Source organism: Chenopodium album, chromosome 2 (assembly GCF_948465745.1).
Source record: "Chenopodium album chromosome 2, dcCheAlbu1.1, whole genome shotgun sequence".
NCBI lineage: Eukaryota > Viridiplantae > Streptophyta > Magnoliopsida > Caryophyllales > Amaranthaceae > Chenopodium > Chenopodium album.
The window spans coordinates 7,362,611-7,377,073 of record NC_137835.1 but is presented as its reverse complement, the minus strand read 5'-3'; the positions used below and the strand labels follow the sequence as shown (position 1 = coordinate 7,377,073).

The 14,463-nt window shown below is 34.1% G+C and overlaps 1 pseudogene; it reads right to left on the bottom strand.

Moving 5' to 3' along the window:
- Window positions 1-13,193: 13,193 nt before the first annotated feature.
- LOC145581637 (putative lipid phosphate phosphatase beta pseudogene) lies at window positions 13,194-13,996 on the bottom strand (annotated as a pseudogene).
- Window positions 13,997-14,463: the final 467 nt, after the last annotated feature.

The following is a 14,463-nucleotide window of genomic DNA, read 5'->3' as shown; positions in this document are numbered from 1 at the left end:
GTTTATTCTTCTTTTTGCTCTTTCTTTGCTATGGTTAAAAATCAATTTGATGTTACTGTTAAGTGTGTACGAAGTGATAATGGAACTGAATTCAAACACATGCTTCCTTATTTTGATGAACATGGCATTCTCTTTCAAACCTCTTGTGTCGGTACTCCTCAACAAAATGGTCGGGTTGAGCGTAAACACCAACATATATTAAATGTCGGTAGAGCATTGATGTTTCAAGGCAATTTGCCAATTGATTTGTGGGGAGAGTGTATTCTTGGGGCGGTCTTTGTGATTAATCGCACTCCTTCTCTTTTACTTGATAAGAAAACTCCATATGAAATGCTTTTTGGCAAACAACCTGACTTTGATACATTACGTGTTTTTGGGTGTCTTTTCTTCGCTCATAATAAAAAAGCTAAGGGTGACAAATTTGCTCCTAGGAGTAGGAAATGTGTGTTTGTGGGTTATCCTCGTGGCAAGAAGGGTTGGAAGTTATATGATTTTGAAACTGGTGAAATTTTTGTCTCGCGTGATATCAAGTTCTATGAGAATGAATTCCCATTTGTGCCTACTAGTGACTCACTTAATGCTAATGTGGGAACCGAGGGTGTGTCACCAGAAAATGTGGTAGTTGATCATGATTTTTTGGATGATTTGGAAAATGTTTTGGAGGTTGGTGAATCCTCTATTGACCCCGGTTCACCACAAGCAACGAGCAGCCCTGCCACTGCTTGTGATGCCGCTGCCACTACTTGTACTACCCCCCATGCTCCTCACACTACTGCACCTTCTGTGCCCTCTGCTACTGCTTCTGCCTTGGAGGCTGCTGATTCGAGCCTCTCCTCTGAATCATCTCTTGATCTTGGTCGTGGTCAACGACATAGACATCCCCCGGGTTGGCATCGGGATTATGTTGCACATACTATTTCTGTTCCGAGTCCATCTATCTCTCCCAGTTCATCGACCACTCCAAGCTCCTCAGGTACTCCCTATCCTTTAGCACATTTTGTGAATTGTGATAAATTTTCTGTGCGACACCGTGTATTTATTGCAGCTATTGATATGATGGTTGAGCCTCGTAATTTCAAGGAGGCAATGCAAGATGAGGGGTGGAAAGCGGCTATGCAAACAGTAATTGATGCATTAGAAAAAAATGGCACATGGGTAATGGAAAAATTGCCTCCGGGTAAGAAAGCTCTTGGGTGTCGATGGGTTTACAAGATCAAACTTAATTCTGATGGCACACTCGAGAGATTGAAGGCTCGTCTTGTTATCTTTGGTAATCATCAGGTTGAGGGTATTGATTACAATGAGACTTTTGCTCCCGTTGCTAAAATGGTCAATGTTCGTGCTTTTCTGGCTGTCGCTGCTGCAAAGAATTGGGAATTACATCAGATGGATGTCCACAATGCATTTCTACATGGTGATCTTGATGAGGAAGTTTATATGAAGCTTCCCCCTGGGTTTCATGGCTCTCAGCCTGGTATGGTGTGTCGTCTTCTGAAGTCGTTGTATGGTCTTCGCCAAGCACCTCGCTGTTGGTATTCTAAATTGGCCGCCTCTCTGAAAAGGTACGGATTTGTGCAATCGTACTCTGACTATTCTCTTTTTACTCTGCAATCTGGGTCTATTCAACTTAGTGTTCTGGTGTATGTTGATGATTTGATAATTTCTGGTAATGATTCTTCTGCGATTTCAACATTCAAGACATATTTGAGTGACTGTTTTCATATGAAGGATTTGGGTGTTTTGAAGTATTTTCTTGGTGTTGAGGTTGCTCGTAGTCCGGAAGGCATATTTTTATGTCAACGGAAATATACACTTGACATTATTGCAGAGTCTGGTTTGCTAGGTGCTCGACCGGCAGGTACTCCTATTGAGCAGAATCATACTCTGGCGAAATCAGAGTCCTCTTTCTTTTCTGATCCAGAGCAGTATCGACGGCTTGTGGGTCGTCTGATTTATTTGTCTTTTACTAGACCGGATTTGGCATACGCGGTGCATATTTTGTCTCAATTTATGCAACACCCGCGACAGGACCATTGGGAAGCGGTTCTTCGTACAGTGCGGTACTTGAAGGGATGTCCGGGTCAGGGAATCCTTTTGAGTTCAGATTGTGATTTACATATTACAGGTTGGTGTGATTCAGATTGGGCAGGTTGTCCCTTGTCGCGCCGTTCTATCTCTGGCTGGTTGGTGTTTCTTGGTGCTTCTCCTATATCTTGGAAGACTAAGAAATAGGACACTGTGGCCAAGTCTTCTTCAGAGGCCGAATTCCGCTGAATGTCTAAAACTACCGATGAGTTGAAATGGTTAAAGGCCCTTCTTCTGAGTTTGGGTGTCTCGCATCCCCGTGCTATGAGTTTGTTTTGTGATAATCAATCTGCTTTGTATATTGCGAAGAATCCGGTTTTTCATGAGCGTACCAAGAACATTGAGGTGGATTGTTATTATCTCCGTGATGCGATTCAGGATGGTATCATTAGTCTGTCTTATGTGAAGACAACGGACCAATTAGCGGATATATTCACTAAGGCTTTGAGTAAAAGTCAATTCATGTATTTACTTGGCAAGTTGGACATTTGTGATTTGCATGCTCCAACTTGAGGGGGGGTGTTAGGGCCTATTATTGTGTATAGTGTATAGTTATCGGGCCTATCTCATGAGCCCTAATCTATTTGCTAGGTTGTATATATACTCTACTCTACACTCTAATGAAACTACGGAAAATTATTTCGTGACAAATAGTGTATGCATTACTACTAAACATGTAGTGAGACGTATGTGTGAAGATGATCTTTGATTGATTTATCTTCTCCAAGAATTGACCTTCTTTTGGCTCCATCACAAATACTCTTTACTACTCACAAGTCATAAAGAAACAACTTGTACATCAATATACTAAATAAATCAAATTAATTGATTTAGCTTTGAAAAAAAAAAAAAAAAAAAAAAACTCCCATCTTGGGAACACTCAATCAAATCAGATCAATAAGGTGGTTTTATGGAAATTAACAATCAAAATACATAGATAAATAAAAATCATAGTCGAGCAGCATGTATTAAACCCTAATCTTGTAAACACTCACTACACTCATAAGTCATAGCAATATGCCATTTATTTTGAAATTTGCTGGGAATTAAAAAAGAGGAAAAAAAAAAAAAAAAAAAAAAAAAAAAAAAAACTAACCTGAAATCAATTTACAAAAATTATTTTCCTATACCTAACTAGTAACTACTACATACTCTAAAATTCATATTTGAGGTTAATAACACTTAGCTTGGAACTGTGTATATATACAATATGCTGCTGTAGTACAAGCTTACAATAAGGAAACCAAGATGAATTGAATAGTGTTGGACGTTAAATCATCTCAAAATATCAAGTATATATGTGGAGCATATATTACACACATTATGTAACACACACCATATTTTTTTTTTTTAAAAAAAAAAATAATAATAAAGTAAGAATATCATTTTGGTTATGTGTTGATGGTATCTTGGACCTCGCCTAGCTAGTAACTAGGCATTTTGTTAGAGCTGTCAGTTTCTGACCCGAACCGTTAAACCCGACTGTTTCGAACCGATCCGAAAAGGAACTGAACTGTTTAAAACCCGTTTTTTGGAAACCGAAAACTGACCCGACCCAATTTTTTCCAAACCGAAGCTGAACTAAACCGAATTTGTGCAAACCGTTACTAACCCGACTCGTTATCAAGCCAAACTGTTACAACCCGAAACTGAAAGCAACCCAAACCGATTACGTTTAAACCCGATAGTAACCCGACCCGTTTTAAACCGAAAACCGTTAAAACCCGATAAAAATCCAATAAACCTAAATCGTTCCAACCCGTAACCCGTTGTGACCGAACCGGTTATAATCCATAACCCGTTGTGACCGAACTGTTTACGACCCGTAGCCCGTTATGACCAAACCGTTTAAAACCCGTAATCCGTTATGACTGAGTCATTTACAACCTGTTACCCAATATGTTTATGATCTAATCTGTTTCAACCCACTACTCGATAAACCCAACTTATTTATGACTTGACTTGATTATAACATGACTCGTTCCTACCCATTATCTGACTAATTCGACTCGATAATCATCCGACTCAATTTTAACCCGATATGATTTGATTAGAAACCCGTTTCAAATTGGGTAAACTCGTTTTCAAACCAACCAAGTTCAATCTAAACCGATTATAACCGAAACGATAATGGTTGGACCCGATTTCACCCGATCTATTTTGAACCGAAACCCATTTTCGAACCGACCCAGTTAAACCCAAACTGATTATGGCCCGAACCAATTACGACCCGTCCTGATTAAGACCCGAACTGTTTTTAACCGAAACCCGCATTAAATGGGCTAAACCCGTTTTCAAACCGACCCAGTTCAACCCAAATTGATTATGACCCGAACCGACTAGAACCCGACCCGATAAGGACCCGATCCGAATAGAAACTGCAATTAAAAAAACCAAACCGAACTGACCCGATAATTTTCAAAACCGACCCGCTTATTATTTCAATCCGTTATAAACCGACCTGTTATAACCCGAAACTGATAAACCCAACCCAAACCCGAACTGTTTAACGGAATTGACACCCCTACATTTTGTATATATATGCGGATATGCCAGCACTAGAAGAGAATATTGATCAAGTGTAACAATCAAAAGAAGCTGTTATGATAATTTCATAAAATAATTCTAAAAAGAAAAGAAGTTTCGAGTATTTACCTAAAGTTAATTACGTTGCATTGGCGGCCCTCTCAGGACATACATTGATACATGACATAACATAACATGGTCAGTTTACCATATACACACAAGACAAACTTTCCGAGCCATATTCTCCGTAAATATACTGTAAATATACTTCGTACATTTTAGTGTATTTTAGTAAATATTAGGTTTGTAATCACTTAATATATCAAGGTAATTAGAATACTCCAATTATCCAATTCACCTTATTTTTGTTGAAGTGAAATAATTTTTACTGAATTGAAATTATTTTTGCTGAATTGAAATTATTTTTACTGAACTTTATTTTTTTTTTTTTTTGAACTATTGAATTTATTCATCTTCTTTAAAGTTACTGATTTTTAGGGTCCGTTCTTTTCAACTTAATTTTAATTCAGTTCAACTTTAATCATTTCAGTTCAGCTCCTAATTTTCTTCTCTCATAAACAATTCATTTTAGTTATGTTTAGTTCTACACAGTAAATCAGAACAAACCCTTACTGAGCTAAAATTATTTTTATTAAACTGAAATTAATTTTACTGAACTAAACTTATTTTTAAATATTATTTTTTTAAGGTGAAGTGAACATGACTTAAGGAGGATTATAGTGTGTTGCATGATATCAAAATTAACATGACTTAGGCCCTATTCACATTTACTGAACTGAACTGAACTAATTGGAGCTGAACTGAATTGAACTGAGCTGAAATGAATATTTTATGAGAGAGGAAAATTTGGAGTTGAACTAAACCGAACTAAAATTAAGCTGAAGTGAACATGCCCTTAATATACTCTAATCTTTAATTATAGACTTTTTTTTTGTTACAAACCAAATACTCACTCTGTTTTTAAATACTACGTACTAGCTTTACTTTTCTTTTTCGACCGTTTTTAAATACTTTCTCTATTTTCCTATTTAGAAAGCTTTTACATATTTAATTAATCTCTCTCCGTGAATCCAACAATATTAATTTCATATTCTCTTTCCTTCAATTCTCTCCGCTAACAACTTTTTATTCTTCCACCAACCCCACTATCTCCATATTTTTAAATACTTTATCTAATTTCTTCTAAAATTTCACACATGAAAAAATGTACTCCGTATCAAGTATTTAAAAACAGAGGGAGTAAGACTTAAGTAGAGTAGGGGAATAAGGTATGTGAAAATGGAATAGTATGAATGTAGATCGATTGCGAGGACATGCAGAAGCCGGGTATGTGCAAACGTGCAATCATGCCTGCCATTTTAAGACCCAAGTTTTTCAGGAATTTGATTGTGATTGATGTTACATTATATTGTCCCCTTCAAAAAAAAAAAAAAATGTTACATTATATTGTTACTCCATCTCTCCTTAATATATTTCTTTTCTTTTTTAAAAAAAAAATTATAAAAAAAAAAGTGCTAATTAGGAATATAAAGCGGACTAAAAAGTAACTTTTATTTTTAAAAAAGTAATTTTAATTTATAATCTACTGTATTGATTAGGATAGAGCTTTTTGCAACCTAATCTCCCGTAACTTTATAATAATAATAATAATAATGATGATGATGATGATGATGATGATCGGATGATAATGATGGTATTGAGCAAATTGATTAAGTAAATCCTACCTGACAATCTTATCATTATTTCTTTAACCTTTAAAATATATAGAAGAAATTCCGTGAAGAAATCATTACAAAAATGTATTTGACTTTTAATTTAAATACTCGTACGTAATAAGTTAAGGTTGATAAGTTTAAGAAGACCAATACAGTATATTTATGTTAAGATTACTAATTAACTTTAATAATAAGTCTATTACAAGTAAAGATATCACAATTCTAACTTGTAAGCATTACTATTACTATATATATATATATACAATCAAAATATGTGTATTAACTACACTAAAACATAACATGTGTATAGTATTTTGTATATTTAAGCTATGATGAAAGGAATGATCACAAACTTTACAAAAAGTCCAATTTACATTAAATTATTGAATGGCCAGAGACTTACTACTTTTACTTCTTTTTCCTTCCTCTTTCAAGATCCATCTTCCTCTTCAAGTATATAGCAGCTAATAGAAAAACTGATACTTGACGACATCGACCATCTTCCTCTACTAAAAAAAATCACTCCTTTGCACTACTCTGAAATCTTCTCTTTCTCAAATTTTAATGAAAATTTTATAATTCTTTCCACTTTCTCTCTCATCCCAATCGATTCACAATATACATCAATCTATATAACTCAAAATCAATTCAATTGTTTTTCCCTTTAATTCTATATCAATTGTGAGAAATGATAGATACTACAATAACTAGGTTTTGTTTCTTCACTACTTTTTTGGGTTGATTTAGGGTTACAACCTACGAGATGTATTGATAAAGTTCACTATATCAATGATAATGTCATAACTCTTGATTAATTCTTTTATTATTTTATTTTTTTGTTGTTATGTGATCTTCATCTTTATTAGTTTGATTTGTTTGAGTGATTGTACTTTTTTCCATGACTATTGTTAATTTTGTGTTTATTTATGTTGATTTTGATACTCTGTTTTTGTGAAAAAAAGGTCATTTTTGTGGAAAAAAAAAGTCACTCTTGTGAAAATAAAGTATCACTTTTGTGGAAAAAAGGGTCATTTTTGTTAAAATATGGGTCATTTTTGTACAAAAAAAGGGGTCACTTTTGTACAAAAAAGGGTAACTTTTTTAAGAAAAAAGAGTCACTTTTCGTAAAAATTAAATGTTCGATGTACAATAAAATTATTGTAAACCGGGGGCATGCAAAAGTTTTTGAGGAATGATAGATCTCAATTGTAAGTGTAACTTCAATTGATAAGAAGGCGTATTAGGCAAGTAAGCTTTATCGTTGATAAGACTTAATTTGGACATCTAAATTGTTTTATACCTATATTTATTTATTACCAATAGCAAGACCAAACTTAATTTTAAATATCAGGTGACTGTAAATTGCATTGGCGAATCCATGTGAGTCTCAAAACGTTTGATATTCTTGCTAATCATTTTTCTAACATCTCTTTCAAACTTTGATGGTCCTACCCAGCTCCTACAGACAATTAATTCATAACTTACACATGTAATTCACATTCACTTTCTCATTTCTAATAAAATTAATTGCTTCCATTTTTTATCTACTTCTTCAACAATAATAATGAGTGTGCATATTTCTAATTAGCCTCTCAAGTGACACCAATAATTGACATCATGCAAACAATAGATATCGATCATAGACGACGACAACAACAATAATTATCTTCATAGTCCTAGATATCGTTAATTAGCATGAGGGCGCTAGAGTTTAAAGTAACCCGCATGCATGATATGAAGAAAGGGAAAACAAGTTGAATAAGTCAAAAAAAGAAAGGAGTACGTAGATGACATATATAGTGAGAAAATGCGAAGGTAACCACCATCAAATCCATGTTCCAAGAGTACACAACAGTCAACACAAATAAACAAGGAAAGATTATTGTTAGACATCGCACAAATGAGGAGGGTCGCCTTTTTAAAAAATAAAATAAAAACACCTTCATATATATCACTTAATTGGGAAACAACTCATTTTATTTGGTGATCGATTACCTTGATTGCTTAGTATTTTCCATCCTTAGGTAACATTTTTCTTTTTGGTTTGCCCCCACTTTATATCATTTCAATCTAAATCAATGTTATTTATGTCTTCTCCAACAGAACATGTGCATCCATGCCCATAACCCCTTTACTTCTCTCTATATTATTATCAACAGATTTTTATTAATTTATACGTACTATATATATGTATGTCCTCCATTCATTCACATTCATGCATATTATATATATATTTACTTATATATAATAATAAGTGGATTTCTACGTTCAATTATTCGAATCATAGGAGCCACTTAATGAATGAAGCAAGATTCTCCCAACAATATCTTATTTTGTTCAAATATACAATCAACCACCAACATTATAAGTACTTTATGCCAAAATCGAGCCTACTATGTTATACGTTGTATATTATAACCTTGCCTCTATAAATTTTTAGATGGAGGTACTGATTTATGTCTAATATAATTCTCCTAATTAATAAGTTACTCCCTCCTGATTTAATTTTAGTTACTATTTTAATGAATAAATATGTGTCATGCACTCAAATAAAAGAGCATTAAGTTCAACTCCAAGGTAGTAAAAGTGCATATGTAACATACACATATAAATATTAAAAAGATGACAAAAGATATATTATAATTAAATAAATAGAGCATAGTAACATAATTTTACATGATGATAATCATGCTTGTAGGTGCACTAATTAATTTTAGATGTGATCGACTGAGTTGAGTGGGCTAGGCAATGAAGTGATATAAAAAGGACACTTCCTAAGCTAATCTCCTAACCCAACCCCCCTAATAATTATAATAGGTAAGCAAATTACTTTTCCATTGATAAGATAGGAGAACCACTTATTATTCTGATATTCTCTCCCTCAATTACAGTTGTTATATATAACTAGCTTTTTGGCCCGTTCAATGCACGACTTGTTATTTTGGGTTAATTATTTTCATATGTAGGAAGATTGTTTCATTTCTAAAACTTAAAAGAAAAAAAAAAAAGAGAGAGGGTAGAACCGTGAACAGGGGCGAAGCCAGGATTTTTCAGTTATGGGGGTCGGACTTGTTACACAATATATTGATGGAAATATATAAAAATTAAAATGTATTAATATTTCTGTGTTACAAAAAAAATTAGTTAAATCGTATGAATTCCCAATGACTCGTAGCAGTAAATATTTCAGTGTTACAAAAAAATGTATGAATTCCCAATGACTCGTAGTAGTAAATACTTCCTCGCTTTTATTTTACTTGCCTCGTTTTGAATTTTTTTTTATCAAAAAGTTCTAAGAAAATTTGTCAAAAAAATAAATACAAAAATTGACACGTACCACTAAAAATATGTATGTGATAGGGTTTGATCCCCGGTCCCTTCTAAAAATGCATCAAGACCCAACCAACATGACAAGCTATATTTGCTATTACATTCTTATCTTTAATAATATATATAATAATTTAAGGGGGCCATAAGATTAAAACCAAGGGCTGCAAATTTCCTCCCCCCCCCGTCCCTTTGCCCTTGACCGTGAAAGAAGATGAAGGAATTTAGTTATTAGATATATACACGTGAAGATTGTGGGATATAAAATGACATATTATTTTAAATTATATTAAAAGTCTAGGAGTTGAAAAAACAATTTTTTATTATAATTTATATGTTTATGTAATGTGTATTAATTAAAACATTATTTTATTATGGTGGAAATGAAACACTTCATTTTCTTACTTGAATTTGCAAGTTGTATAATGCATAAAGACTTAAACATAAATATTTAGGAAAATGATATGTGGCATATGGGGTGATGAGTGACTTGTGAATTGTGATGTCATGTGTCATATGAAAAATTTATGGTTTGTGTTTTTAAATACTAAGTATAGAATTATAGATTAATGCAAAATTCTCTAATTATCTATTTGTATTTTATATGGCCTGGTTTGCTAGCTCGTTCTTGTCAAGTATAATTAGGATTAATCAAGAAATGCCCAAGTTGATGTTTTGGAACTATTACTAAGAATTTCTCATCCTCTTTCATCATAAACACCAAACATTGAATAACGGATGATTAGTTGTCAACAGAATTAAAAAGCTAGTATCTTTCTCGATCTCCTTGTTGACTAAAAGGCTAAAAAGCAAGCCAATAAACTCCGTATTTTATAATCTAATAATAATGGGAATAAAAGTGTGATTTAGCATGTATACACAGCTAGCATTTTTGGCTTACATGCGAGACACTATTTTGTTCCGAAATCAAAATCCAACAAATTAATCATTAACTAAAGCAAAAAGAATCACATTTGACCACCTTTTCACTTCAATTAACCTTGGATAGTTTATTACTATATTTGTTTGCACCTAAACCTTTTTTTTTTTTTTGTTATTGTTGTAATCTTTAATAATCATAGAATTTTGGCACTTATTATCTCCAATAATGATGCGACAGTGAAATGATTGATACCCTAATCATATGCCATGATGCTCGTTAATCAAATCTTTGACTATAATTGCCCACACTCCACAGTCCACTCACCAAATAAAGTTTATGTTATGTCAAAGACCACCCTGTTTTTTTCTTCACTTCTTATTCTTATTAATTTACATTATTCTACTTGGATTCATTAATAATTTAAAACTAGCGTAGCTTGATGTGATTTAGCGTAACTTAATTCATATTTAGAGTCTAGTTGTTCTTAAGTTAAATTAGATTTGATCTTAAGTTTTGGATCGACAATAAACAATTCTAATGTGAATCTAACATGTACGTGATATATACTTAACATTATTAGCTAGAGAATCTATACATGCTTGATCACTATCAAAAATCTTAAATTTAAGAGTAATATGTTGACATTTTATGGTGAAATACCTTCTTATTCTATACTTTTTATTCTATACTTAGTCGAACATTAGCACAGGCAAAAACTTTAGCAATTTTTTCAATATTACTCGATATTGATAATATAAGATTATACGCACACTATCTGATCTATAAGAAGTAAGTTGAAAACAAAAGAAAAGGTTGATAAAAGTAAAAGCCATAAACAAATTCAATTGGGCAGTGTAAAGTAATTTTTGCAATAAAAGGCATTGAATTCAAAGTTGCTTTTAGTACTTTAAAGAAATCATACGTTAGCTATAGTAGTAAATAGTAATCGTACTAATACAACACCAAATAAAAGGCATCAGATCTAGAAGTGACATTAAAGACTTGTAGCAGAAATGTTCTTGGGGACCAATTATACTGCTGAGAAACAGTTAAATACGTAGTACTGTCATTCAATACGTACTTACGTAGTATGATAGTATCACTAGTGGAGTACGTAGTAGTACTAGTACTATTCTGTTATTGTGAATGTTTGCTTTAACCTAAGCTAGCTTGTAGAATAACTAGAAGATGCTAACCTCCACTAATTACACTATTCTTTACATTAACTTCTGATTAATCAAGGAAAGAGATCAATGCCTTAGCTTGTTCATGCAAGCTCTAAACATTACCAAGTATTATCATAGTCAATGTAGGATAATTCATTAATCAATCTATGATAAAAGCGCACAGCAAAAAGATTTTATAGCATTTTAAATTTTGCCTTCTCATCAATAAGCATTACGAGTAGTTTTTATAAGTGGTTTTATTATTCATAAGAATTATGTTTTGTTTCTAGCACTATGAAAAGACTATAAGATGATTTGAGTACGCAAATTCAAAGTAGATATGTAACTAGTGAGGAGTTTGAATATCGTGGAAAGTAATGAATTATATTTGGCAAAGATGGAGGTGTGAACCAACCAAAAACCTAACATGTAGTAGCTCATTGATAATGGGATTTGGAAAGGTCCATATACCTACTCATTGAAAATCAGACATTCAATAGAGAAACTTATATTTCCTTCTGCCCTTGTGTTTTTAAGAAGTCCTGAGTTAAGAGGAAAATGAGCAGAAGATGAGGTTGGTTGAAGGCAGTCAAGAAAGACTAATAATAGCATTGACCCAAACATATGTAAATGAGCAGTCACATTAATTGGGCTTTTTGCAGACTGAAACAACAAATCTCAGATAAGTTTAACTGCGGTCCAAGGTTAGGTCCTAATCATGTGGGCCTTTGCCTCTCAATCACACAATGGTCCTCTTCCTCTTCCTCTTCCTCTAACACTAACACTAACACCCACGCTTTGGCTTCAGTTTTAGCATCAGCAGCCCAACACAATCATACGGAGAACTCCTAATATAGCTGGATCCACCTATACATATTTAGGTCGTACTCCCTCTGTTTCAACATTCATAAGTACTTTTGAATTTTGAGATTAGTTACAAATGTACTTTGTATTAATCACCATTTGTAAAGTGAGATACTCTATTAGGGTTCAAAGTGTTACTTAATGATTAAATTCAAAGTATTAAAAACTAGTCCGTACTCCGTAGCAGTGTGAGGTCAGTGAGTGTATTGACCCAAGTTTTGGATGAGAGTACGATCATGACTGTTTCAGCTTGACTGTCATAAAAATTCAGACTTCTGGATTTTCATCACACTCATTTTATTTGGGGGGTCCCTCATAGATGCAGTATTCATCTTGTTTTACACCATTATTTTACAAGCTATCTGCAATTGAGACAAATACAAATGCTACCTGCAACAACCTTATCCATACTGTAATATGGGCCAATTTCCTACTGACGGATGGACTCATTTTTACGAGTAGTAGTCTTTTGATTAACATTTAACTCGTTATGCTTTTGGGAAGCAGATACAAGTATATATGCAATTGTTTTGGTTATGTTGTTTTTTTTATAAAATAATGATAAATTGATCATTGATAAAATAAAAAGAGTACACTGAAAGATAATTATCCCAAATTCAGTACTTCATATAGTAATTTCAATCAGAAATAATCAACTAATACAACAGTTAATTGCAAATTGGGTTGATGAATAATTAAAAGAAAACAAAATTAAAACTGCAAATAACGATGAACAAAGGCGCCATTAAAAATACCAACAAAGGCACCCGCAACAACATCTAATACAAAATGTCGACCCAACAAAACTCTGGAAATCGAAGTAAGAACCGACCAAACCCATACCAAAATCAACATTACAACAACAACCTGACCTGAATCACGTCCTCCGATCCAACGGTCAACAATCTCCCGATCACGGAACCTCAACTGATCGATCCCCTCAGCAACGGCTGAGATGGAGAGGGAGAAAATGGAAGCAATGAAGAAGACTCTAGAAGCGTGGCCGCTTGGGAAAGACCAGTGGTCGACAGGGAGGGTGGCCCCCATGAGAGGGTTGTAGTGAGGGCGGCGGCGGCGAATGAGGTGTTTGAGGAGTCCGATGAAGATGATGTCGGAGAGAAGACCGAGGAGGAGAGAGAGTGAGAAGGAGTAAAGAGTTGAGGAGTGGAGTGAAAGTGGGGAGAGGAGGAGAGAGAGGGAGATGGGGAACCAGAGACGGCCGTCGCCGGTGATCTCGAGGAGTTTCAAGGCGGCGCGTGGGATCAACGGATGGAAGAGAGAGTGGATTGATTGGGAGAGTGTTGTGTCGAGGTTGATCATGTGGCGGAGGAATGATGCTGGTAGTTCTGCTGGTTGCGCTTCATCGCCATCATTGCCCTTAGCCATGGATTTTTTTTTGGGTGGATATGTGATTTTATTTTTTTAGTGGTTGGTTTTAGAGTGGGGTAGAGAGTAAATAGGCTGGGCTAATTGGGCTAAAAAAGTGTAAATGGAGTGATGAACATTAAAAAATTATAGTGAGTTCCCAAGTGTATGTTGGGCCAATGGAAGTTGACCAAACTGAATGTGAGAATGTGATTTATTATACTCATTTGCTTTTTAACCCAGCCACCCAGGAGGACTTACTAATCCAAATGAGTGAATGAGATTTCATCACAAAGTTGAATGGCAAGATGCCCAAGAAGCCGAGAATAGAGATCCACATTCAAGCCATTAGTGATTAGTGATGTGCTATTGCAAAATTTGATGATGATAAGGATGACTATGGAGTTCAATGGATCTTGAGAGAAATTTTTACATGCGAGATCAATTTTAATGCAATCTAGTAATAGTTAAAGTGACATGAATTCAGATTAAGGTAGCTTTAGACCCTATT